This window comes from Artemia franciscana, chromosome 12 (genome assembly GCF_032884065.1).
Source record: "Artemia franciscana chromosome 12, ASM3288406v1, whole genome shotgun sequence".
NCBI lineage: Eukaryota > Metazoa > Arthropoda > Branchiopoda > Anostraca > Artemiidae > Artemia > Artemia franciscana.
Window position 1 is genome coordinate 3,594,655 of NC_088874.1, and position 27,603 is coordinate 3,622,257.

General features: G+C 36.4%; 1 pseudogene; it reads right to left on the reverse strand.

Moving 5' to 3' along the window:
* Positions 1-1,182: 1,182 nt before the first annotated feature.
* LOC136034168 (uncharacterized) lies at positions 1,183-19,655 on the reverse strand (annotated as a pseudogene).
* Between the last annotated feature and the right edge of the window lie 7,948 nt (positions 19,656-27,603).

A 27,603-nucleotide genomic window follows, 5' to 3' on the forward strand; every position in this document is an offset into this window, starting at 1 on the left:
ATATCACTGAGGCCCTCACAGAAGATAACTTGCAGAAAGCTGTTCATCGACTAGGATTCGAATATACCGTGCCGTCTCTGGAACAGGTCCAGCAAACTTACAAGAACTTCAGGATCCCGAAAACCTTTCCTTCTGAGCTAGTGGTAGACGATTATCTGACTCAATGTGTCCTTAATTAGTCCTGGGTGGAAATGACCGTAGCCCAGAGCCTCAACAAAGGGGCTGTAGAAGGGGTTTTTGCCACAATCCAGTTCTAGAAAAACCAAGTAGTGGTTGAGTACCACGGGAAAAGGATGGCTACAGTCGAGGCAAACGGACTCCTTCAGTCACTACTCGGAGAAGAGGACGGAAGTAACTACTTTTTGACCCTTGACCCAGATTTCACGATTGACGCAAGAGAAGAGGCTTGCGCTTGCTATCCCCATCAGCCATGTTTCGGACGCCTTGTAAACCATAAGGCGAATGAGGATGGCCCGAACCTTAAGTCCAAGGCGTTGGTGGTTGATGGTCTGAAAAGACCTTTTCTCATTGCAACACGAGATATCACGGCGGGAGAAGAGTTATACTTTGACTACGGAGTCAGACCTAGTCAGTACAATGAAGGCCATGAGCAGATTTTCTCTTACCCGAGAAGGCCAGGAAACGGAACAGAGAAGTCTTGATGGCCTTAACAATGGAGAATATGTCAGAAGAAGTAAGGAGTGAAGAGCCTCAAATGGCCAACGCAATGGAGGAGATGCCAGAAGAAGCAAGCAGTGTAAAACCTCAACTGGCCGACCCAATGGAGGAGCTTACTCCTCCATTGCGAGAGCTTACTCTTGAACCTAGTCATGGCGCTGGTCAGGAAGATCATTTCTTAGATTTAAATATTAATATTTCTGATAATATTAAATTAAGTTTTAAAATGTATAATAAACGGATGATTTTGATTTTGAAGTGATTAGTTTCCCACTCCCTGACAGTAATATACACTCAAATATCATATATTCGGCGTTTTTCTCACAGTTAATTCGTTATGCAAGGATTTGTAGTAATTATATTGATTTTAAAAATTGATGTAAAATCTTAAGCCAAAAATTGATATTAAGAGGTTTTTCTGAAAATAAATTAACTTGGCAATTTAAAAAATTTAGTTTTCATTATAGCGAACTTTTAAATATATACCAAAAGAATTATCTGGAAATACTTAAGGAAATTTTCGGCTAATTTTGGAGGTTCGCGAAAAGATGATGCAGCGCCATTTATTTTGCCATCCCCATCAGCCATGTTTCGGACGCCTTGTAAACTATAAGGCGAATGAGGATGGCCCGAACCTTAAGTCCAAGGTGTTGGTGGTTGATGGTCTGAAAAGACCTTTTCTCACTGCAACACGAGATATCACGGCGGGAGAAGAGTTATACTTTGACTACGGAGTCAGACCTGGTCAGTACAATGAAGGCCATGAGCAGATTTTCTCTAACCCGAAGGCCAGGAAACGGAACAGAGAAGTCTTGATGGCCTTAACAATGGAGAAGATGTCAGAAGAAGTAAGGAGTGAAGAGCCTCAACTGCCTGACGCAATGGAGGAGACACACATAGAAGTAAGTAGTGAAGAAAGTTCAGAACCGACACAGACAATATGGTGGGAACCGACACAAATGGTCAAAGTGAACGAAAAATCTGACAGCAGCGATGAATCAATTGCGAGCCAAGAGCTGTCAGTGATTGTTCAACAAGTTCCTGGAGGCAGTGGCAAGAAAACAAAACAAATGAAGATAGAAGAATGCAGTAAAGGTTTTAAGGCTGTGGCAGAGCGACTATCTGTCGCTCAGGAAAAAAAGAAGAGAAAGAAAGGGAACAAGAAGGGCAAAGAATATATATTTCACCATCCTTTAAGAGCAGTGCTCTTATATTCCCATGCCACATTAGTGACATATAGATAGTGTCAATATAGTAACGCTTAAGATATTATTCATTGATGATCATGTATTATATGTATGTATATATTTCATTAATGATCATGTGCTAGCCAATAAGAATCTAGTTTCTACGAAAAAAGTCAACTAGTTTATTTGAACTCTGCGCCAAATCAGAAAATCCTGGTAATTCCACAAAAGAATGGCTTATTATGGGAGTAGGAAATGCCTGTTTGGTTGCAAAAGCACAATACACTTTTTGAAGGTGGTCAACTGCGCATTAAATACAGGATTAGCGCCGACACCGAAAATCTGTCGTCGGGAGAAAAAGTTCAGTTTTTGAGTTAGTTAAGTTCTATCGAGAACGACTGGGGGTATTAAGTTGAAACTTTCGGGGATACTACTATTACTACTTCTGCTCTAACAATTTAAATGAGTTAAACAGTGTGTGTGTATCCAGGTTGTCAAAGAGCATACACAAATAAAAATATATTTTGGGAATGATATTTAGTTTGTTTTTCGGGTTAACTTCAGAACATTTAAATTAATTTAAAAAATACCTTTTATGTCAGGATCAAAAATCGTTGAAAAAGCCTCTCCAACATATAAATAGCAACCGATACTATGGAGTCTTATAGAAAAAACTGAAAACTTATACATTATTTTTTTTTTATGAAAAAGTCTGTCAACAAAAAGAATGAAAAAAAAACTTTTTCTACAAAACAAGTTTTGCAAAGAAGGGTAGAGAACCATTACGCCGAGAAGGAGCTAAAATAAAATTAAATTTTCAGTTTAATTGGCCGACAAATTCTTAGTGTATTACAATAGTCTACACATTATTTTACAAAAATTTGTGTACTGAAATTCATAGCTAGCTTTTGGGAAATACCTTATATCTTGCGAATAAAAACTCAAAAGTTAATGTCCAGAACACCAGCCGATACGCATAAGCTGGGATCATCTTCTCTCAAAATTTCGGTTTAATTGGCCCATATATTCTCAGTCTATTAAAATAGCCAAGGCATTATTTTACATAGATTTGTCTAATATTTGCAGATCTAAGGCCCTGACACTTGTCTGGAAAAATGTGCATATTTGTCCAGACAGCTCCCAGGGCCTTAGATCCTTTTGCAATTTTACCGTAAGATTAAATTTTAAGGGGAAATTTTTACACTAGGGGGAGATTGGCCAGAATTCCTAAACAAATTTCCTCAGACAGACCCCCTAAAACCCTAGGACCGTTTTAGAGGGCCAAGTAAATACACTTTAGTGTAAAGAGCAAGGTATTACGAGGAGGTAAACCTCTCGTAACCGTAATGATTTCTGTTCTTATTAAGTCTTAATGTTGCACCTTGCTTCGTGCCGTGTTGTACAAATGTGCATATTGTATAAAAGTGCCTAGACATTTTTTTGGTGTCCAATATTAGTCAGGAATATTCAGAGGGGAAGTGTCAAAATTATAGAAAACAATTTCAATTGATAATTTTAATAGCCAGTCAGGTTTCAACTTATTATATTCAATAAATTCATGACAATTTAAAGACACTATTAATTAACTGACACTAGTTTCCCTTTTTAGATGACCAGAGAGATTGAAAACATTGTTTGTCAAGAGTCCTCGATAACGACGTTGCCTGACCCCGGACCGACCCTGAATGCCCCTGAACCGACCTTGAATTTTGCTGGACCGACCTTGAATGCCCCTGGACCCTCACCTGCCCCTGAACCGACCTTGACTACCCCTGAACCCACCTTGACTGCCCCTGAACTGACCTTGACTGCCCCTGTACTGACCTCACCCTCCCCTGAACCGACCTTGACTGCCCCTGGACCGCACCCGGCCTCTTTGACCGCACCTGAAGACGACTCTCAGATACTTCGTATGACCCTTGCTGTCTTGAATGATGTCAAAGTGAAAAAGGCATGGAATTTCATCAATATTTGCCAATTTTGCCACAGGTCCTTTTACAAATTAGACAAGCACTTTTTGGAGAAGAAAGGTCCCTGTAGTAAAAAAACCCAGTGGAGAATATTGGTCAGCAAAAGAAGCAAAGGACTTGCACGAATTGGCTAAGGATGAGCTTGCAGACAGGACGCAAAACAAGTCCTATTTTGTAGCGTCACAAGTGAGCAATATAATGGAAGAAACAAAACACTCCACAATTTCTGCAAAGTATTGTCGGCTATGACCGGTTTATACTTTGACTCTAGGAATATACCGGACCGTCCATTTTCTTTCAATGACAGCAAGCCAGTGATTGTACCTGCCCCCAGACCAGCCACTCCTGAAGCTCCTAGACCAGCTCTGGCAGAGCCATCAACATCGGCGCTACCACAACAATCATCACCTGGCTTGGATACAGACATTTCTCCGGTGAGCCATCGAGGTTGTCTTCTCAATTCCGTCGACAAGCTCAAAGGAGAAGTCTAAGATGAGTCAAACCCTGAAGATGTTGTGGATAGCGACAAGGGGGGAAGCTTCTACGCTCCAGAGCCCTGAACACGAATTTTCGGAGTCCGGGCAAGAAAAGTTCTCATCAGAGCTGCAAACACAGTACTACAAGAAAGATTGGAAGTATACTTCTGATGTCCGAAAGAATATGCAAAAACACGGTTTGTACAACACCTACACTCGGAATGTCGAGTCAGCAAAGGAGGCCAAAAAGATGGCCTACGTGATTGATCTAATGAGCAAATAAGAGAAATGGTCTGGACAATACGGAGATGGAAGCACAAAAAAGTATATTCTAGCAGGTCTATGATAGACCTGGCAGGAAAAGATTGTCTATGATAGTTTTCTTCCTAGGCTATTGAAAGTTCTTAAGCCGAACTGGCCAGACATGACAATAAACAATCAAGAGAGATAAAACTCTACAAAAAGAAAATTTCAAACGAGACGACGGCCAGTAGCATTAAAAGACTAAAACAACGCGGATATTTCGCTTGTATAAAACAGGGCGTCTTCAGCACAAGACAGAAAATTAAAAGAAAAACTAATGATCTTTGTCATAACTACTGAATATCCAAAAGTAAACTGGTTTCATTCGAAGGCTCCTAAATAGAAATCCTTAAATAACAGCATTGACTTCCAGTGTTTTTTTAGTTCAATTTTCAATAGGAGGAACAGTAAACAAAGCAGCAGCCATAGATACAGAGGCCTTCTGTATGACGGTGGTCATAGGAGACGATGTAGTCTCGAGGCTCAGTGTTCATTCGGTGGAACTTATTATTGGACAAATTTGGGATGAGCTTTGGAAATGTAAGATCCCTAAGGTAAGTTTTCTTTATAGCATTAAATAGATGATGCTTGATAAACTGGAAGACCTTTTTCGTATCTATTGGGTAATGAATAGTTAAATTTGGTGTACAAAAAAAATATTTTTTTGTCTTTTTTTAGCCTTGCTATTCTACTTTTAACATCTTCAATGCTCTCACCGTCTTTGCTAATAACACTACCAAGATAAGTGAAGCTGCCCACCTGATCAATCTATTCGTTATCCAACGTCACCTTTTTATCTTCACTTATTCCTAGCCTTAACATTAATTTTAAAGCCTATTCTTTCACCCTGAACCCGCAAAACCTCTAAAAATTTCGTTCAGTTTACTGACTTTTTCATCTAATATGCTTATATCATCAGCATAATCTAAGCCCAGAAGAGGTTTTCCTCCCCATTTGATTCCGTGGTCTCCAATTGCCTTTCCTCTCCTCCTTAAGACAAAGTCCATCAAGGTGATCTATATAAATGGGGATAGAACACAACCATGTTTAACTCTTGATTTAATACAAGACCAGCTACTGACCTTATTTCCTACCTTAACCGCAGCAGCATTATTCTCGTACATAGCACAAATCACTTTAATGCATTTGCTGGTATACCATGTAAGGATAATACCTTTGCTAAAGCTCTTCTATCAACAGAATCAAATGCTTGCTCATAATCTATAAGACTGAGGACCAAAGGTGTTTGACAACGAAGGCACTTCTCAATTATTAACCTTAAAGTGAAAACTTAGTCGACACATCCTCTACCTTTGACGTCGAGAAGCGGGATTGAATCGATCACAAACGAAAGGTTATCGTATAACTCAAGTTTAAGAGTGTCATCAACATCATTTGTAGGCGTATATCACTCGATTATCGACAATTTGGCGTGGTGGTTGCTTGCATTGGTTGTCATGAGAATTAAAGGTTCGGATTCGAAGCTTATCGTTGACGTTTTGTTAGAGGTCCTTGTTTCACGGGGATAGATCGTCTAGCCAACGCATAATTGTTTTTTGGCTCGGCTGGGGGGTAGGGATCCCAGTCCCTGACTATTGGGCCGGATCACAGCAGGCCTACCCAATGTACAGTTCGGGATTTGACAAATAAGCTCTTTTTGTAAGATATTGTAAGTCGTAGTAGTCATATTTGAATTTTTAAAATTATGTAAACAGTCGGGCTTGTTTGTAGTCTTACAGCAGTCTTGGTTGCCATATATGTTATTTTTTCCAAACAAATTGTGGCAATTTTGCCTGGACTTACTTCGAACCTCACTATTTTTATTTTGTACTGATCAGAGTTTTCGTAGAATGAAAACTTTTTATTTGGGGTCTTCTGCTGTTGATGGAGTTAGCCCTATTCATCCTAATAAAAGAAAAAAAAATGAAAATGTTGACCACTGAAGTACAATTATGTTTGCACTTCTTTTGTGCCACATTTTTTTCGCAGTGGGAGAATCAAATGAAATAACAATTTAACTTGCGTGGATAACTACTAGGTTTGTATATTTATGTTAAGTATATAAGGTGGTTCGCCCCTTATCAATTCCTCTCTCTTTACACTAAAGGTTGAACTTTCTTCCAGCTCCTTAAGAATGACCCCTGAATCATAAAGGCCGTTTAAATAGAATAGATAGCTGTTTTGAAATTACTAAAATTACTTCAGGGTAAAGAGCGAGATAATGAGGAGAGGATGAACCCCACAACCCAAAAAAGGTCCAATTCGCTGTTTAGTGTCAGTAAAAAACAAAGAAATGGCCAATGTCATAAATTCATAAAATTGCAAACGGTAAAAAAGTCAGACAATAAAAAATCATAATATTAAAGCAGGGAAAACAAATTTAAACAAAAGTCGAAGTAGCAAGAATTAGAAATAACATAATAATCTCTAAGACTATAAGATGAAAGTGAACTATGAAGGGGGGGGGGCTATTGATCTAAAATTTCAACTATGTGAGGGATAAATGTTCTTTTTGGGTGCGCCCAAAAGATTGTGTACTTTATCCTAGATGGTGCAAAGTATAAATGGGAGAATTTTCACCCCGTCGAAAGAGTGCAGCTGTTCTTCTCTAGGCTTGCAGAATGTGGAATGCAAGGGAGCAGTAGGAATAAATATGCTCAGGGCTATTGCAGGTTCGTGAAATATATTACCTCTCACGGTAGTGAAGCACCCCAAAACCTCAATAGAGCCCACGTAAACTCCGTCATGTCAGCCTTGAACTTTTTGTGTAACATATAGACCAGCCCCTCCCCCCTCTATAAAATTCAGTACCAAATCTCTCATTCACATCCCCTTATGAATTCTCAAATACAGGACCAAATCTCCCATCCATACAAACTCTTAAGTTCAAGACTAAATTTCTCAGTCATACCCCTTTAGTCAATTTCAATTAGAAAAAGATTTAAATAAAATCATATAGAATTTAGCAGTTATTCAATACTTTGGACTACGTGCATTTAGAAACAAGTTAAATGTTCCTTTTGGAACCTTTTGGATTTTAACCAATTAATTTAAACCAATAATCAAAACATTGATAATAAAATATGCCTACCCCTATATTACACCTACACAATCAGTAAGGTAAGCTTCAAGCCGTAACAAACAAATAAATTAATTCATACTATTATCAGACATGTGCTGTTAGAAAAATTTCTTGGTTAGCAAAATTTTAAATAGTTTTCGTTCTTAATCGTCTAAAATCATGAATAAGTTTAACAGCGATTCTCTCTGAACGCAAGTGGTATTATTTCCTTCAATATCCAGGTATTTTTATAAACAATAGAATAACCTTAATGTAAATGTTGCAAATGTCCATCCATCTCCCCCAAGCTCTCTTTTAGTAGCGAGTAATGAACAAATAATAAGTCTTGAATTAACCCCATCCCAGGCCTAAAACAAAAATTTTTAAGAACGTCTTTCTTAAAACAAAAATTATTAGTAAGACTCAAGTTAGTCCTTTAGTTTGTAGACAATATACATATTAAAGTACCTAATGATTACAACTTTAAAGTATTACTGTTTTATCTTCTAAAAACACGCATCCATGATTAATCTTCTGACAAAAAATTCCATATTTTTGAAGATAGATGCTTGAAATTTTTGCTATTGGGTTCTCTGATACGCCGAATACGATGGTATGATTTTCGTTAAGATTCTACGATTTTTAGAGAGCGTTTCCCCCTATTTTCCAAAATAAGACAATGTTTCTCAGGCTCGTAACTTTTGATGACAAGAACTAAATTTAATGAAACTTTTATATTTAGAATTAACATGAAAATTCGATTCTTCTGATATATCTTCTAACATCAAAATTCAGTTTTTTTTTTAGTTTTATTACTATTGAGCCGAGTCACTCCTTACTTCACAATTCGTTACCACGAACTGTTTGATAGTTTTTTTTTACTTTTTATTCACTTCCGGGCGTAAAGCCAAAAAACAATAGATGTCTTGTAAGCCCATTTAGGTAAATGAAAGATGGGGAGTGAATCTCGTTAGATGTCCAGGCGAACTGACGTTAGAGAGAAAATGACCAAATACTTCCTAATTACTTCAATAACGAAAGAATCTTTCTTGAAATCAGAATAAATTAACTTGCGAAAATAAGCCTATTTTTGGAATAGGCGATACCACGGATCTTTGGTAATGGTTTTTACGCCCTTTAGCCTATTCAGACACAGAATCTTCACTAGAAGCGTCTTCGCTATTCTTTGATCCCCTTTTGGTTTTTTACATTGGCCGAGCATCATTCCTTGCTAGTTTTATATTTCCTGGGAGCTTGTTTTTTGATTATTTCATTAGACTAGGAAAGTACTCATCAGGCAATCTTCTAAGGCAGTATATACACAAAGAAGTCTTTCTTAGAACTAAATTGTCCTAACCCATGTCAAAGTCTGTACACTGATAATATATATTAATTACTTTTGGGACTACTAAGATATTTGCTATTGGACTTTAAAGCTTCGTTACTATTGAGCCAAATCGTTCTTTATCACAGTTGATTACCACAAACTACTTAAGTATAAATTGATTTTATAAAAAACATTACTTCCTTTCTCAGCTCCAAATTAAATTTGTTGATATTTTTAAATTAAGTATTTTAATACTATTTCTTGATGACTATAGCGTATTAGCCCCTTAGATCTATGCTCAACAACTCAAATAATACTTAATAAATCTCACCGTCACCCAATCCATTTTTCCTTTCTATCATATTTATTCAAGAAATAATTTATTAAATGTTAATTACAGATAAGAAAAAATGATCTTAACATTTTTGATGACCATGTGTATAAGTGCCCATACACAAGATGTCGTAAAGCATGGGATAATAATCAAACACGAAAATTCACTTCTAACTAGTAACAACGCTTGGAAAATATTTATGAAGCTAGACCCTAAGCCATTTGAAACATTGTTCCAACAAGTTAAAAGACTGGAGAAAAATACATTTGATCTGAAAGAATCAATTTTTCAATTTTTAAAATAAGACAAAGGACTACGGGCAAGCAAAAGCAACCATAAAGAAAAGAAAGACATACCATCCCCTACCTATCCCAAAATCAAAATAAAAAGAATAGTAGATGATTTTGATGCAAAAATGGCCGAAATTGATAAAGCTACAGGACTCGGGAAAGCCATTGAAAAGAGAAAAAAGATCAATTAACGAAAACCAAAACTCAGATACCGATAAAGAGACCCAAAATATAATTAAACCAATTAAGACCCAACTTAGACAAAGAAAATTTCATGATGGACAATAGGCATTATTAAACAAATTGCCCACAGTATGGAATTTCTTCAAGGAACTATGGAAGGGACCAAAACAAGCTAACAAGGCTGAGAAGAAGCCCGTACAGGAAGAAATAAATTTGTCTGAAATAAAGCCAACAGAAGTTGAAACGAAAAACGTAAAAAATATTTCCCCAAACACACAACAAACCGCTGCAATTGAAACCCAAACAACAAACATTGTATCTGACCTTTTAAAACGAACAAATAAAATACCAGCGATAATAAGGGGAATAGAAAATATTGAAGTAGGATCAAATTCCACTAATGGTACCAGCAAACCGAAATACAAGTTTAAATGTCAATACTTCTGTAGAATAATAAACGTTACAACGGAAGCTACCAAAATCAACACGACCTCCCATATTCCATATCTTACTTCTAATACCGAAGAAAACACAAACGAATTAATGGAAATCTCCAAAAGCACCTCAAAGAAATACGAAACGACTACCTTCTGGAAATATGATACTCAGAACGAGGAAACCACAGCAGAAACTGAATTTACTCCAATCACAATCGAAACTAAACATACCCCAATAACAGAAGTGGAAGAAACATTCCCCTCGTCAAACCCCACGACAACTGACCCACAACCAATAGAGTTAGACACCTCAATGTCAAAATTACTACAGAAACTATCCCTGGTTTACTAATGCCAATTAAGAACGATGAAATTTTAATAACAGTAAGGCAACCATGGCAATCAAGAGGCTGGTTATGGACTTCTACGAAGAAGGGAAGAATACAAGTTAGGTGGCAAATTCTTTTTGTCGAGACAGACTATGGAAGAACACAATGTATGGATGGAGACAAAAAATGTCAAGAGCCTGGCCAGTGCATACCAATTGAGTGGCTCTGTGACGATATGACTGATTGCATCGACGGATCAGACGAAGTAAATTGTAAAGAAATTCAGCAGCAGTTTGGTATGGAGAATGCAACTTCATCTACTGCAAAATTGATAAAGAAAATTATCCAGATTGTAACAGGCTCCAGAGTGTACTCTAGAATTGACGACCCGGTTTATGTAGTAACCACTGAAGATAGAAATGAAAGCTGGTTCTGTATCCGAAAATGTTAAATTTTAGAGCTGTGCAGTAATTCGTAACGAACTCTGTGGAAGACTGTTTTCTGTTGCCGTCTTTTTATGTGAAAAAGTAAACCTGTTTGAGGAAAAGAAGCCATGGAAAAATATTACAATTATCAGTAACCATCTTGTTTCGCGGAGTTGTCGAAAGGACGAATATGAGTGTCCCAACGAGCCTGGCCAGTGCATACCAATTGAGTGGCTCTGTGACGATATGTCTGATTGCATCGACGGATCAGACGAAGTAAATTGTAAAGAAATTCAGCAGCAGTTTGGTATGGAGAATGCAACGTCATCTACTGCAAAATTGATAAAGAAAATTATCCAGATTGTAACAGGCTCCAGAGTGTACTCTAGAATTGACGACCCGGTTTATGTAGTAACCACTGAAGATAGAAATGAAAGCTGGTTCTGTATCCGAAGATGTTAAATTTTAGAGCTGAGCAGTAATTCGTAACGAACTCTGTGGAAGACTGTTTTCTGTTGCCGTCTTTTTATGTGAAAGAGTTTTACTGCTGATGATGAACACTGTATATGTGTTCGAAATATCCAGTTAAATAATTTTATATTTCACTGTCAATAAAAAGGTATTATCCCTATTTTGAACTGTTTTACTTTCGTCATGGAAAGGCAGTGTGGTCTTCGAAGTTTTCTACATAGATGGTAAAAAAAACTTGCGCGCGACTGGCCATGGCTGACGAATCAGCAAAGAATGAATTAGAACCCCTCCCGGAATTAACCATGGAAAATGCCCATAAAATGTCAACTCATCAGGCATTCCTCATATTATATAGACAAAGGTTGGAAGCGTTATTTGAACTATTCAATACATAAATATAAATACTCAAACAAAGCACAACCCGTATATTTGAAGTATTTTTTCGGAGGAGTAAATATAAAAGATCAACAAGTTTAATTCCAATAGTAAGGGAGCTTGCTTCTCGACTATTCGGTTTGTCAACCGAAGAAGATTTAGATATATTAAGAGATAATGTTAAAAGGCTCAACACAGCCATGAATACAACACTACATGTGCAAAAAATACAAGCAAGTATCGCCAATTATCAAAAAGACAAAATTGAGGCCATATCTAAGAAAATCTCAAGAACAGTCAACACAATGAACTATTTAAAAAATGAAGTAGACAGAGTAATCTCCGATTCCAGCCTAACAATGGTGTCACTCGACATTGTTATTATGTCTTTGTTGAGCTTAGCCACTTAGCTAAGCTCAATTAAATAACAATGATAAAAAGTTGCCTTTCCTATATTGGACTGTAAAATTTCATAAGAATCCCCCTAAACCACGGTTTATTGCTGGAGCAGCTAAATGTCTAACCCGCATTGCTGCTACTGACCTATCTTTAATTTTAAAGGAAATTATAAATAAACTTAAAACCTATTGTTTTGGTATTAAAAAATTTTCGAACTTTAATCCATATTGGAGTGTTAATAATTCACTGCAGGTGATAGATTCTTTAACAATGGTTTCAGCTAAAAGAATTGAGTCTTTCAATTTTACGACAATGTATACTAATTTATCACTTAATGCAGTGTTAGATAATTTAAAAACAGTTATCAAGAAATCTTCCCTTTTATCTAGTAAAAGGTTCTTAAAAATAGACACTTATAATAAAAAAGCTATATGGACAAATTGCTTTAAGACTACACTTAACTTGAGATGTTACAGCTTGGATATGATTTTTGAGTTATTAGAATTTGTTTTATACAATACTTATATAAGATTTGGAGGTGATTTGTACAAGCAAATCGTGGGAATTCCCATGAGGGGGAATTCCAGCCCATTTATAGCTGACTTGTTTTTAAGTCAACTAGAATATAAATATATGATGGATAAGAATAATCCAAATAATTTAAAACATGTTTTGTGAAATAATAAAAGATATTTAGATGATATTTTGGTCTTAAATTGTAAGGATTTCATTGATATTTCTAAAAAAATATATCCATCAGAGCTTACTATTGAACCTAGTCCTGGCGCTAGTCAGAAAGATCATTTCTTAGATTTAAATATTAATATTTCTGATGATATTAAATTAAGTTTTAAAATGTATAATAAACGGATGATTTTGATTTTGAAGTGATTAGTTTCCCACTCCCTGAAAGTAATATACGCTCAAATATCACATATTCGGCGTTTTTCTCACAGTTAATTCGTTATGCAAGGATTTGTAGTAATTATATTGATTTTAAAAATAGATGTAAAATCTTAAGCCAAAAATTGATATTAAGAGGTTTTTCTGCAAATAAATTAACTTGGCAATTTTAAAAATTTAGTTTTCATTGTAACGAACTTTTAAATAAATACCAAAAGAATTATCTGGAAATACTGAAGGAAATTTTCGGCTAATTTTGGAGGTTCGCGAAAAGATGATCCAGTGCCATTTATTTTGAATTGTCTTTCTAATAGAGCAGATTTTTTTCAAAATAGCCTCATGGTAAAGATGAATTCTATAATTGTTTAGTTCATTTAATTTTTTTGCAGTGTAAATATTTGTGATTTGGTAAAATTTATCACATTTAGTTTACCTATTATTGCAAAAAGAGAAATATATTAACAGGATAAGTTTGTTTTGGTGTTACTTAGTTGTTCTACATTTGCTGGTTTTTTTTTCATAGGAATGTATTTTGGGGTTGATACCTGACACGGGGATGCCATGGATATTCTGTGGTAGGCACAACACTTGACTGGGTAGAGAATTTAAAGTGCCGAAACCCTATAGGCAAGTATATTCTCCTGATGAGCCCTTGTGTTGGGTTGTTACCTCTGAATTATTTGTCTTTATTGTTTGGTAAATGACGACTTATACTTATTGACAACATGACTGCCTGTCCATGGATTATTCTTTATGGTTGATTGTGTATGGCTATGCTGTTTGACCTATGTGGTTGAATGGATGAGTAGGGTTAAGGCCTCATTCAAGTGCTGGTCTATATTAGCCACTAATATAGGAAAACAGTTTTCCCTTTCTCCGTCTGTATCCTTTCTTTTTTTTCTTTTTTTGTGTGTTTGTGCTGTTACATTGATGATTTCTCTTTTCATTATATATATATATATATATATATATATATATATATATATATATATATATATATATATATATATATATATATATATATATATATATATATATATATATATATATATATATATATATATATATATATATATATATATATATATATATATATATATATATATATATATATATATATATATATATATATATATATATATATATATATATATATATATATATATATATATATATATATATATATATATATATATATATATATATATATATATATATATATATATATATATATATATATATAGTTTCTCGAGAAGTATATCAAAAGGTTTCTCGAGAAAAATTTCCAGGACGGCATGAGACCGGGTGTTCCTGTTCCCACTCAGACAACGATCCGCAAACTGATCGCCACTATAAACCGGAAGGCGAACAGTCTGTCAAAGGAGGAGAGGGAGAGTATGTACGAATATCTGTGCCACTCGGGTAAATTTTGTTCATTCTACATAACTAAGGCTGTCTTTCGTTAGAATGTCTACCTCTAGTTCGTAAAAACTTGAAATCTAAGTATCTATTTCCTTGTCACTCGGCTAAATTTTGCTCATTCTACGTAATTAGGCCTGTCTTATGTTAGAATCTATACTTCTATATTGTAAAAAATTAAATCTAAGTGTCTATTAAATCTAAATGTCTATTTCCTCATGTAAGATTTTCCTAACCAATTTTTTTTCAGAAGTTACATCAAATAATCAGTATGAGGCTTACGAGTATCTAAGGATTGGTACAAGTAGAGCCGTAATGGAGAGGTACATTGAACAAGCTGGAGCATGTTCTGCTTTATAAAAAATTGAGGATACCGACGATGAAGAAGTTGCTTCATGCATGGATGAGGCAACTAGGAAAAGGGTGACCAAGAAAGTAAGTTTAAACTTTAAATTCTGTGATATAGATTTCTTAAAAAGTCTTAATCCTTTTTAAGTAATTCTTTTCTTTTCTTTCCAGGCTTTCAACAAAACTAAGTATTAATTTACCCTTTTCTTTCTTTCCAGGATCTCAACCGTGTTCTGGAGGAATGGCCAATAAATGGATCGGCCGAAATGAAGACAGCATCTCTGAAATTGATTAGAAAAATCAATCCAGAGTTGAAACATACAGCCGTATTGAAGTCTGTCAAGGATCTTCACAGGAAGCAACTTAAACAGTTCCGAGCTGAGGAGATCCTAAGAAGAATGTTGGAGAAGCGTGGACTTGGAGCAGATATCACTGAGGCCCTCACAGAAGATAACTTGCAGAAAGCTGTTCATCGACTAGGATTCGAATATACCGTGCCGTCTCTGGAACAGGTCCAGCAAACTTACAAGAACTTCAGGATCCCGAAAACCTTTCCTTCTGAGCTAGTGGTAGACGATTATCTGACTCAATGTGTCCTTAATTAGTCCTGGGTGGAAATGACCGTAGCCCAGAGCCTCAACAAAGGGGCTGTAGAAGGGGTTTTTGCCACAATCCAGTTCTAGAAAAACCAAGTAGTGGTTGAGTACCACGGGAAAAGGATGGCTACCATCGAGGCAAACGGACTCCTTCAGTCACTACTCGGAGAAGAGGACGGAAGTAACTACTTTTTGACCGTTGACCCAGATTTCACGATTGACGCAAGAGAAGAGGCTTGCGCTTGCTATCCCCATCAGCCATGTTTCGGACGCCTTGTAAACCATAAGGCGAATGAGGATGGCCCGAACCTTAAGTCCAAGGCGTTGGTGGTTGATGGTCTGAAAAGACCTTTTCTCATTGCAACACGAGATATCACGGCGGGAGAAGAGTTATACTTTGACTACGGAGTCAGACCTAGTCAGTACAATGAAGGCCATGAGCAGATTTTCTCTTACCCGAGAAGGCCAGGAAACGGAACAGAGAAGTCTTGATGGCCTTAACAATGGAGAAGATGTCAGAAGAAGTAAGGAGTGAAGAGCCTCAACTGGCCAACGCAATGGAGGAGATGCCAGAAGAAGCAAGCAGTGTAAAACCTCAACTGGCCGACCCAATGGAGGAGCTTACTCCTCCATTGCGAGAGCTTACTCTTGAACCTAGTCATGGCGCTGGTCAGGAAGATCATTTCTTAGATTTAAATATTAATATTTCTGATAATATTAAATTAAGTTTTAAAATGTATAATAAACGGATGATTTTGATTTTGAAGTGATTAGTTTCCCACTCCCTGACAGTAATATACACTCAAATATCATATATTCGGCGTTTTTCTCACAGTTAATTCGTTATGCAAGGATTTGTAGTAATTATATTGATTTTAAAAATTGATGTAAAATCTTAAGCCAAAAATTGATATTAAGAGGTTTTTCTGAAAATAAATTAACTTGGCAATTTAAAAAATTTAGTTTTCATTATAGCGAACTTTTAAATAAATACCAAAAGAATTATCTGGAAATACTTAAGGAAATTTTCGGCTAATTTTGGAGGTTCGCGAAAAGATGATGCAGCGCCATTTATTTTGCCATCCCCATCAGCCATGTTTCGGACGCCTTGTAAACTATAAGGCGAATGAGGATGGCCCGAACCTTAAGTCCAAGGTGTTGGTGGTTGATGGTCTGAAAAGACCTTTTCTCACTGCAACACGAGATATCACGGCGGGAGAAGAGTTATACTTTGACTACGGAGTCAGACCTGGTCAGTACAATGAAGGCCATGAGCAGATTTTCTCTAACCCGAAGGCCAGGAAACGGAACAGAGAAGTCTTGATGGCCTTAACAATGGAGAAGATGTCAGAAGAAGTAAGGAGTGAAGAGCCTCAACTGGCCAACGCGATGGAGAAGATGTCAGAAGAAGCAAGCAGTGTAAAACCTCAACTGCCTGACGCAATGGAGGAGACACACATAGAAGTAAGTAGTGAAGAAAGTTCAGAACCGACACAGACAATATGGTGGGAACCGACACAAATGGTCAAAGTGAACGAAAAATCTGACAGCAGCGATGAATCAATTGCGAGCCAAGAGCTGTCAGTGATTGTTCAACAAGTTCCTGGAGGCAGTGGCAAGAAAACAAAACAAATGAAGATAGAAGAATGCAGTAAAGGTTTTAAGGCTGTGGCAGAGCGACTATCTGTCGCTCAGAAAAAAAAGAAGAGAAAGAAAAGGAACAAGAAGGGCAAAGAATATATATTTCACCATCCTTTAAGAGCAGTGCTCTTATATTCCCATGCCACAGTAGTGACATATAGATAGTGTCAATATAGTAACGCTTAAGATATTATTCATTAATGATCATGTATTATATGTATGTATATATTTCATTAATGATCATGTGCTAGCCAATAAGAATCTAGTTTCTACGAAAAAAGTCAACTAGTTTATTTGAACTCTGCGCCAAATCAGAAAATCCTGGTAATTCCACAAAAGAATGGCTTATTATGGGAGTAGGAAATGCCTGTTTGGTTGCAAAAGCACAATACACTTTTTGAAGGTGGTCAACTGCGCATTAAATACAGGATTAGCGCCGACACCGAAAATCTGTCGTCGGGAGAAAAAGTTCAGTTTTTGAGTTAGTTAAGTTCTATCGAGAACGACTGGGGGTATTAAGTTGAAACTTTCGGGGATACTACTATTACTACTTCTGCTCTAACAATTTAAATGAGTTAAACAGTGTGTGTGTATCCAGGTTGTCAAAGAGCATACACAAATAAAAATATATTTTGGGAATGATATTTAGTTTGTTTTTCGGGTTAACTTCAGAACATTTAAATTAATTTAAAAAATACCTTTTATGTCAGGATCAAAAATCGTTGAAAAAGCCTCTCCAACATATAAATAGCAACCGATACTATGGAGTCTTATAGAAAAAACTGAAAACTTATACATTATTTTTTTTTTGAAAAAGTCTGTCAACAAAAAGAATGAAAAAAAAACTTTTTCTACAAAACAAGTTTTGCAAAGAAGGGTAGAGAACCATTACGCCGAGAAGGAGCTAAAATAAAATTAAATTTTCAGTTTAATTGGCCGACAAATTCTTAGTGTATTACAATAGTCTACACATTATTTTACAAAAATTTGTGTACTGAAATTCATAGCTAGCTTTTGGGAAATACCTTATATCTTGCGAATAAAAACTCAAAAGTTAATGTCCAGAACACCAGCCGATACGCATAAGCTGGGATCATCTCCTCTCAAAATTTCGGTTTAATTGGCCCATATATTCTCAGTCTATTAAAATAGCCAAGGCATTATTTTACATAGATTTGTCTAATATTTGCAGATCTAAGGCCCTGACACTTGCCTGGAAAAATGTGCATATTTGTCCAGACAGCTCCCAGGGCCTTAGATCCTTTTGCAATTTTACCGTAAGATTAAATTTTAAGGGGAAATTTTTACACTAGGGGGAGATTGGCCAGAATTCCTAAACAAATTTCCTCAGACAGACCCCCTAAAACCCTAGGACCGTTTTAGAGGGCCAAGTAAATACACTTTAGTGTAAAGAGCAAGGTATTACGAGGTGGTAAACCTCTCGTAACCGTAATGATTTCTGTTCTTATTAAGTCTTAATGTTGCACCTTGCTTCGTGCCGTGTTGTACAAATGTGCATATTGTATAAAAGTGCCTAGACATTTTTTGGGTGTCCAATATTAGTCAGGAATATTCAGAGGGGAAGTGTCAAAATTATAGAAAACAATTTCAATTGATAATTTTAATAGCCAGTCAGGTTTCAACTTATTATATTCAATAAATTCATGACAATTTAAAGACACTATTAATTAACTGACACTAGTTTCCCTTTTTAGATGACCAGAGAGATTGAAAACATTGTTTGTCAAGAGTCCTCGATAACGACGTTGCCTGACCCCGGACCGACCCTGAATGCCCCTGAACCGACCTTGAATTTTGCTGGACCGACCTTGAATGCCCCTGGACCCTCACCTGCCCCTGAACCGACCTTGACTACCCCTGAACCGACCTTGACTGCCCCTGAACTGACCTTGACTGCCCCTGTACTGACCTCACCCTCCCCTGAACCGACCTTGACTGCCCCTGGACCGCACCCGGCCTCTTTGACCGCACCTGAAGACGACTCTCAGATACTTCGTATGACCCTTGCTGTCTTGAATGATGTCAAAGTGAAAAAGGCATGGAATTTCATCAATATTTGCCAATTTTGCCACAGGTCCTTTTACAAATTAGACAAGCACTTTTTGGAGAAGAAGGGTCCCTGTAGTAAAAAAACCCAGTGGAGAATATTGGTCAGCAAAAGAAGCAAAGGACTTGCACGAATTGGCTAAGGATGAGCTTGCAGACAGGACGCAAAACAAGTCCTATTTTGTAGCGTCACAAGTGAGCAATATAATGGAAGAAACAAAACACTCCACAATTTCTGCAAAGTATTGTCGGCTATGACCGGTTTATACTTTGACTCTAGGAATATACCGGACCGTCCATTTTCTTTCAATGACAGCAAGCCAGTGATTGTACCTGCCCCCAGACCAGCCACTCCTGAAGCTCCTAGACCAGCCCTGGTAGAGCCATCAACATCGGCGCTACCACAACAATCATCACCTGGCTTGGATACAGACATTTCTCCGGTGAGCCATCGAGGTTGTCTTCTCAATTCCGTCGACAAGCTCAAAGGAGAAGTCTCAGATGAGTCAAACCCTGAAGATGTTGTGGATAGCGACAAGGGGGGAAGCTTCTACGCTCCAGAGCCCTGAACACGAATTTTCGGAGTCCGGGCAAGAAAAGTTCTCATCAGAGCTGCAAACACAGTACTACAAGAAAGATTGGAAGTATACTTCTGATGTCCGAAAGAATATGCAAAAACACGGTTTGTACAACACCTACACTCGGAATGTCGAGTCAGCAAAGGAGGCCAAAAAGATGGCCTACGTGATTGATCTAATGAGCAAATAAGAGAAATGGTCTGGACAATACGGAGATGGAAGCACAAAAAAGTATATTCTAGCAGGTCTATGATAGACCTGGCAGGAAAAGATTGTCTATGATAGTTTTCTTCCTAGGCTATTGAAAGTTCTTAAGCCGAACTGGCCAGACATGACAATAAACAATCAAGAGAGATAAAACTCTACAAAAAGAAAATTTCAAACGAGACGACGGCCAGTAGCATTAAAAGACTAAAACAACGCGGATATTTCGCTTGTATAAAACAGGGCGTCTTCAGCACAAGACAGAAAATTAAAAGAAAAACTAATGATCTTTGTCATAACTACTGAATATCCAAAAGTAAACTGGTTTCATTCGAAGGCTCCTAAATAGAAATCCTTAAATAACAGCATTGACTTCCAGTGTTTTTTTAGTTCAATTTTCAATAGGAGGAACAGTAAACAAAGCAGCAGCCATAGATACAGAGGCCTTCTGTATGACGGTGGTTATAGGAGACGATGTAGTCTCGAGGCTCAGTGTTCATTCGGTGGAACTTATTATTGGACAACTTTGGGATGAGCTTTGGAAATGTAAGATCCCTAAGGTAAGTTTTCTTTATAGCATTAAATAGATGATGCTTGATAAACTGGAAGACCTTTTTCGTATCTATTGGGTAATAAATAGTTAAATTTGGTGTACAAAAAAAGTATTTTTTTGTCTTTTTTTAGCCTTGCTTTTCTACTTTTAACATCTTCAATGCTCTCACCGTCTTTGCTAATAACACTACCAAGATAAGTGAAGCTGCCCACCTGATCAATCTATTCGTTATCCAACGTCACCTTTTTATCTTCACTTATTCCTAGCCTTAACATTAATTTTAAAGCCTATTCTTTCACCCTGAACCCGCAAAACCTCTAAAAATTTCGTTCAGTTTACTGACTTTTTCATCTAATATGCTTATATCATCAGCATAATCTAAGCCCAGAAGAGGTTTTCCTCCCCATTTGATTCCGTGGTCTCCAATTGCCTTTCCTCTCCTCCTTAAGACAAAGTCCATCAAGGTGATCTATATAAATGGGGATAGAACACAACCATGTTTAACTCTTGATTTAATACAAGACCAGCTACTGACCTTATTTCCTACCTTAACCGCAGCAGCATTATTCTCGTACATAGCACAAATCACTTTAATGCATTTGCTGGTATACCATGTAAGGATAATACCTTTGCTAAAGCTCTTCTATCAACAGAATCAAATGCTTGCTCATAATCTATAAGACTGAGGACCAAAGGTGTTTGACAACGAAGGCACTTCTCAATTATTAACCTTAAAGTGAAAACTTAGTCGACACATCCTCTACCTTTGACGTCGAGAAGCGGGATTGAATCGATCACAAACGAAAGGTTATCGTATAACTCAAGTTTAAGAGTGTCATCAACATCATTTGTAGGCGTATATCACTCGATTATCGACAATTTGGCGTGGTGGTTGCTTGCATTGGTTGTCATGAGAATTAAAGGTTCGGATTCGAAGCTTATCGTTGACGTTTTGTTAGAGGTCCTTGTTTCACGGGGATAGATCGTCTAGCCAACGCATAATTGTTTTTTGGCTCGGCTGGGGGGTAGGGATCCCAGTCCCTGACTATTGGGCCGGATCACAGCAGGCCTACCCAATGTACAGTTCGGGATTTGACAAATAAGCTCTTTTTGTAAGATATTGTAAGTCGTAGTAGTCATATTTGAATTTTTAAAATTATGTAAACAGTCGGGCTTGTTTGTAGTCTTACAGCAGTCTTGGTTGCCATATATGTTATTTTTTCCAAACAAATTGTGGCAATTTTGCCTGGACTTACTTCGAACCTCACTATTTTTATTTTGTACTGATCAGAGTTTTCGTAGAATGAAAACTTTTTATTTGGGGTCTTCTGCTGTTGATGGAGTTAGCCCTATTCATCCTAATAAAAGAAAAAAAAATGAAAATGTTGACCACTGAAGTACAATTATGTTTGCACTTCTTTTGTGCCACATTTTTTTCGCAGTGGGAGAATCAAATGAAATAACAATTTAACTTGCGTGGATAACTACTAGGTTTGTATATTTATGTTAAGTATATAAGGTGGTTCGCCCCTTATCAATTCCTCTCTCTTTACACTAAAGGTTGAACTTTCTTCCAGCTCCTTAAGAATGACCCCTGAATCATAAAGGCCGTTTAAATAGAATAGATGGCTGTTTTGAAATTACTAAAATTACTTCAGGGTAAAGAGCGAGATAATGAGGAGAGGATGAACCCCACAACCCAAAAAAGGTCCAATTCGCTGTTTAGTGTCAGTAAAAAACAAAGAAATGGCCAATGTCATAAATTCATAAAATTGCAAACGGTAAAAAAGTCAGACAATAAAAAATCATAATATTAAAGCAGGGAAAACAAATTTAAACAAAAGTCGAAGTAGCAAGAATTAGAAATAACATAATAATCTCTAAGACTATAAGATGAAAGTGAACTATGAAGGGGGGGGGGGCTATTGATCTAAAATTTCAACTATGTGAGGGATAAATGTTCTTTTTGGGTGCGCCCAAAAGATTGTGTACTTTATCCTAGATGGTGCAAAGTATAAATGGGAGAATTTTCACCCCGTCGAAAGAGTGCAGCTGTTCTTCTCTAGGCTTGCAGAATGTGGAATGCAAGGGAGCAGTAGGAATAAATATGCTCAGGGCTATTGCAGGTTCGTGAAATATATTACCTCTCACTGTAGTGAAGCACCCCAAAACCTCAATAGAGCCCACGTAAACTCCGTCATGTCAGCCTTGAACTTTTTGTGTAACATATAGACCAGCCCCTCCCCCCTCTATAAAATTCAGTACCAAATCTCTTATTCACATCCCCTTATGAATTCTCAAATACAGGACCAAATCTCCCATCCATACAAACTCTTAAGTTCAAGACTAAATTTCTCAGTCATACCCCTTTAGTCAATTTCAATTAGAAAAAGATTTAAATAAAATCATATAGAATTTAGCAGTTATTCAATACTTTGGACTACGTGCATTTAGAAACAAGTTAAATGTTCCTTTTGGAACCTTTTGGATTTTAACCAATTAATTTAAACCAATAATCAAAACATTGATAATAAAATATGCCTACCCCTATATTACACCTACACAATCAGTAAGGTAAGCTTCAAGCCGTAACAAACAAATAAATTAATTCATACTATTATCAGACATGTGCTGTTAGAAAAATTTCTTGGTTAGCAAAATTTTAAATAGTTTTCGTTCTTAATCGTCTAAAATCATGAATAAGTTTAACGGCGATTCTCTCTGAACGCAAGTGGTATTATTTCCTTCAATATCCAGGTATTTTTATAAACAATAGAATAACCTTAATGTAAATGTTGCAAATGTCCATCCATCTCCCCCCAAGCTCTCTTTTAGTAGCGAGTAATGAACAAATAATAAGTCTTGAATTAACCCCATCCCAGGCCTAAAACAAAAATTTTTAAGAACGTCTTTCTTAAAACAAAAATTATTAGTAAGACTCAAGTTAGTCCTTTAGTTTGTAGACAATATACATATTAAAGTACCTAATGATTACAACTTTAAAGTATTACTGTTTTATCTTCTAAAAACACGCATCCATGATTAATCTTCTGACAAAAAATTCCATATTTTTGAAGATAGATGCTTGAAATTTTTGCTATAGGGTTCTCTGATACGCCGAATACGATGGTATGATTTTCGTTAAGATTCTACGATTTTTAGGGAGCGTTTCCCCCTATTTTCCAAAATAAGACAATGTTTCTCAGGCTCGTAACTTTTGATGACAAGAACTAAATTTAATGAAACTTTTATATTTAGAATTAACACGAAAATTCGATTCTTCTGATATATCTTCTAACATCAAAATTCAGTTTTTTTTTTAGTTTTATTACTATTGAGCCGAGTCACTCCTTACTTCACAATTCGTTACCACGAACTGTTTGATAGTTTTTTTTACTTTTTATTCACTTCCGGGCGTAAAACCAAAAAACAATAGATGTCTTGTAAGCCCATTTAGGTAAATGAAAGATGGGGAGTGAATCTCGTTAGATGTCCAGGCGAACTGACGTTAGAGAGAAAATGACCAAATACTTCCTAATTACTTCAATAACGAAAGAATCTTTCTTGAAATCAGAATAAATTAACTTGCGAAAATAAGCCTATTTTTGGAATAGGCGATACCACGGATCTTTGGTAATGGTTTTTACGCCCTTTAGCCTATTCAGACACAGAATCTTCACTAGAAGCGTCTTCGCTATTCTTTGATCCCCTTTTGGTTTTTTACATTGGCCGAGCATCATTCCTTGCTAGTTTTATATTTCCTGGGAGCTTGTTTTTTGATTATTTCATTAGACTAGGAAAGTACTCATCAGGCAATCTTCTAAGGCAGTATATACACAAAGAAGTCTTTCTTAGAACTAAATTGTCCTAACCCATGTCAAAGTCTGTACACTGATAATATATATTAATTACTTTTGGGACTACTAAGATATTTGCTATTGGACTTTAAAGTTTCGTTACTATTGAGCCAAATCGTTCTTTATCACAGTTGATTACCACAAACTACTTAAGTATAAATTGATTTTATAAAAAACATTACTTCCTTTCTCAGCTCCAAATTAAATTTGTTGATATTTTTAAATTAAGTATTTTAATACTATTTCTTGATGACTATAGCGTATTAGCCCCTTAGATCTATGCTCAACAACTCAAATAATACTTAATAAATCTCACCGTCACCCAATCCATTTTTCCTTTCTATCATATTTATTCAAGAAATAATTTATTAAATGTTAATTACAGATAAGAAAAAATGATCTTAACATTTTTGACGACCATGTATATAAGTGCCCATACACAAGATGTCGTCAAGCATGGGATAATAATCAAACACGAAAATTCACTTCTAACTAGTAACAACGCTTGGAAAATATTTATGAAGCTAGACCCTAAGCCATTTGAAACATTGTTCCAACAAGTTAAAAGACTGGAGAAAAATACATTTGATCTGAAAGAATCAATTTTTCAATTTTTAAAATAAGACAAAGGACTACGGGCAAGCAAAAGCAACCATAAAGAAAAGAAAGACATACCATCCCCTACCTATCCCAAAATCAAAATAAAAAGAATAGTAGATGATTTTGATGCAAAAATGGCCGAAATTGATAAAGCTACAGGACTCGGGAAAGCCATTGAAAAGAGAAAAAAGATCAATTAACGAAAACCAAAACTCAGATACCAATAAAGAGACCCAAAATATAATTAAACCAATTAAGACCCAACTTAGACAAAGAAAATTTCATGATGGACAATAGGCATTATTAAACAAATTGCCCACAGTATGGAATTTCTTCAAGGAACTATGGAAGGGACCAAAACAAGCTAACAAGGCTGAGAAGAAGCCCGTACAGGAAGAAATAAATTTGTCTGAAATAAAGCCAACAGAAGTTGAAACGAAAAACGTAAAAAATATTTCCCCAAACACACAACAAACCGCTGCAATTGAAACCCAAACAACAAACATTGTATCTGACCTTTTAAAACGAACAAATAAAATACCAGCGATAATAAGGGGAATAGAAAATATTGAAGTAGGATCAAATTCCACTAAAGGTACCAGCAAACCGAAATACAAGTTTAAATGTCAATACTTCTGTAGAATAATAAACGTTACAACGGAAGCTACCAAAATCAACACGACCTCCCATATTCCATATCTTACTTCTAATACCGAAGAAAACACAAACGAATTAATGGAAATCTCCAAAAGCACCTCAAAGAAATACGAAACGACTACCTTCTGGAAATATGATACTCAGAACGAGGAAACCACAGCAGAAACTGAATTTACTCCAATCACAATCGAAACTAAACATACCCCAATAACAGAAGTGGAAGAAACATTCCCCTCGTCAAACCCCACGACAACTGACCCACAACCAATAGAGTTAGACACCTCAATGTCAAAATTACTACAGAAACTATCCCTGGTTTACTAATGCCAATTAAGAACGATGAAATTTTAATAACAGTAAGGCAACCATGGCAATCAAGAGGCTGGTTATGGACTTCTACGAAGAAGGGAAGAATACAAGTTAGGTGGCAAATTCTTTTTGTCGAGACAGACTATGGAAGAACACAATGTATGGATGGAGACAAAAAATGTCAAGAGCCTGGCCAGTGCATACCAATTGAGTGGCTCTGTGACGATATGACTGATTGCATCGACGGATCAGACGAAGTAAATTGTAAAGAAATTCAGCAGCAGTTTGGTATGGAGAATGCAACGTCATCTACTGCAAAATTGATAAAGAAAATTATCCAGATTGTAACAGGCTCCAGAGTGTACTCTAGAATTGACGACCCGGTTTATGTAGTAACCACTGAAGATAGAAATGAAAGCTGGTTCTGTATCCGAAGATGTTAAATTTTAGAGCTGTGCAGTAATTCGTAACGAACTCTGTGGAAGACTGTTTTCTGTTGCCGTCTTTTTATGTGAAAAAGTAAACCTGTTTGAGGAAAAGAAGCCATGGAAAAATATTACAATTATCAGTAACCATCTTGTTTCGCGGAGTTGTCGAAAGGACGAATATGAGTGTCCCAACGAGCCTGGCCAGTGCATACCAATTGAGTGGCTCTGTGACGATATGTCTGATTGCATCGACGGATCAGACGAAGTAAATTGTAAAGAAATTCAGCAGCAGTTTGGTATGGAGAATGCAACGTCATCTACTGCAAAATTGATAAAGAAAATTATCCAGATTGTAACAGGCTCCAGAGTGTACTCTAGAATTGACGACCCGGTTTATGTAGTAACCACTGAAGATAGAAATGAAAGCTGGTTCTGTATCCGAAGATGTTAAATTTTAGAGCTGAGCAGTAATTCGTAACGAACTCTGTGGAAGACTGTTTTCTGTTGCCGTCTTTTTATGTGAAAAAGAGTTTTACTGCTGATGATGAACACTGTATATGTGTTCGAAATATCCAGTTAAATAATTTTATATTTCACTGTCAATAAAAAGGTATTATCCCTATTTTGAACTGTTTTACTTTCGTCATGGAAAGGCAGTGTGGTCTTCGAAGTTTTCTACATAGATGGTAAAAAAAACTTGCGCGCGACTGGCCATGGCTGACGAATCAGCAAAGAATGAATTAGAACCCCTCCCGGAATTAACCATGGAAAATGCCCATAAAATGTCAACTCATCAGGCATTCCTCATATTATATAGACAAAGGTTGGAAGCGTTATTTGAACTATTCAATACATAAATATAAATACTCAAACAAAGCACAACCCGTATATTTGAAGTATTTTTTCGGAGGAGTAAATATAAAAGATCAACAAGTTTAATTCCAATAGTAAGGGAGCTTGCTTCTCGACTATTCGGTTTGTCAACCGAAGAAGATTTAGATATATTAAGAGATAATGTTAAAAGGCTCAACACAGCCATGAATACAACACTACATGTGCAAAAAATACAAGCAAGTATCGCCAATTATCAAAAAGACAAAATTGAGGCCATATCTAAGAAAATCTCAAGAACAGTCAACACAATGAACTATTTAAAAAATGAAGTAGACAGAGTAATCTCCGATTCCAGCCTAACAAT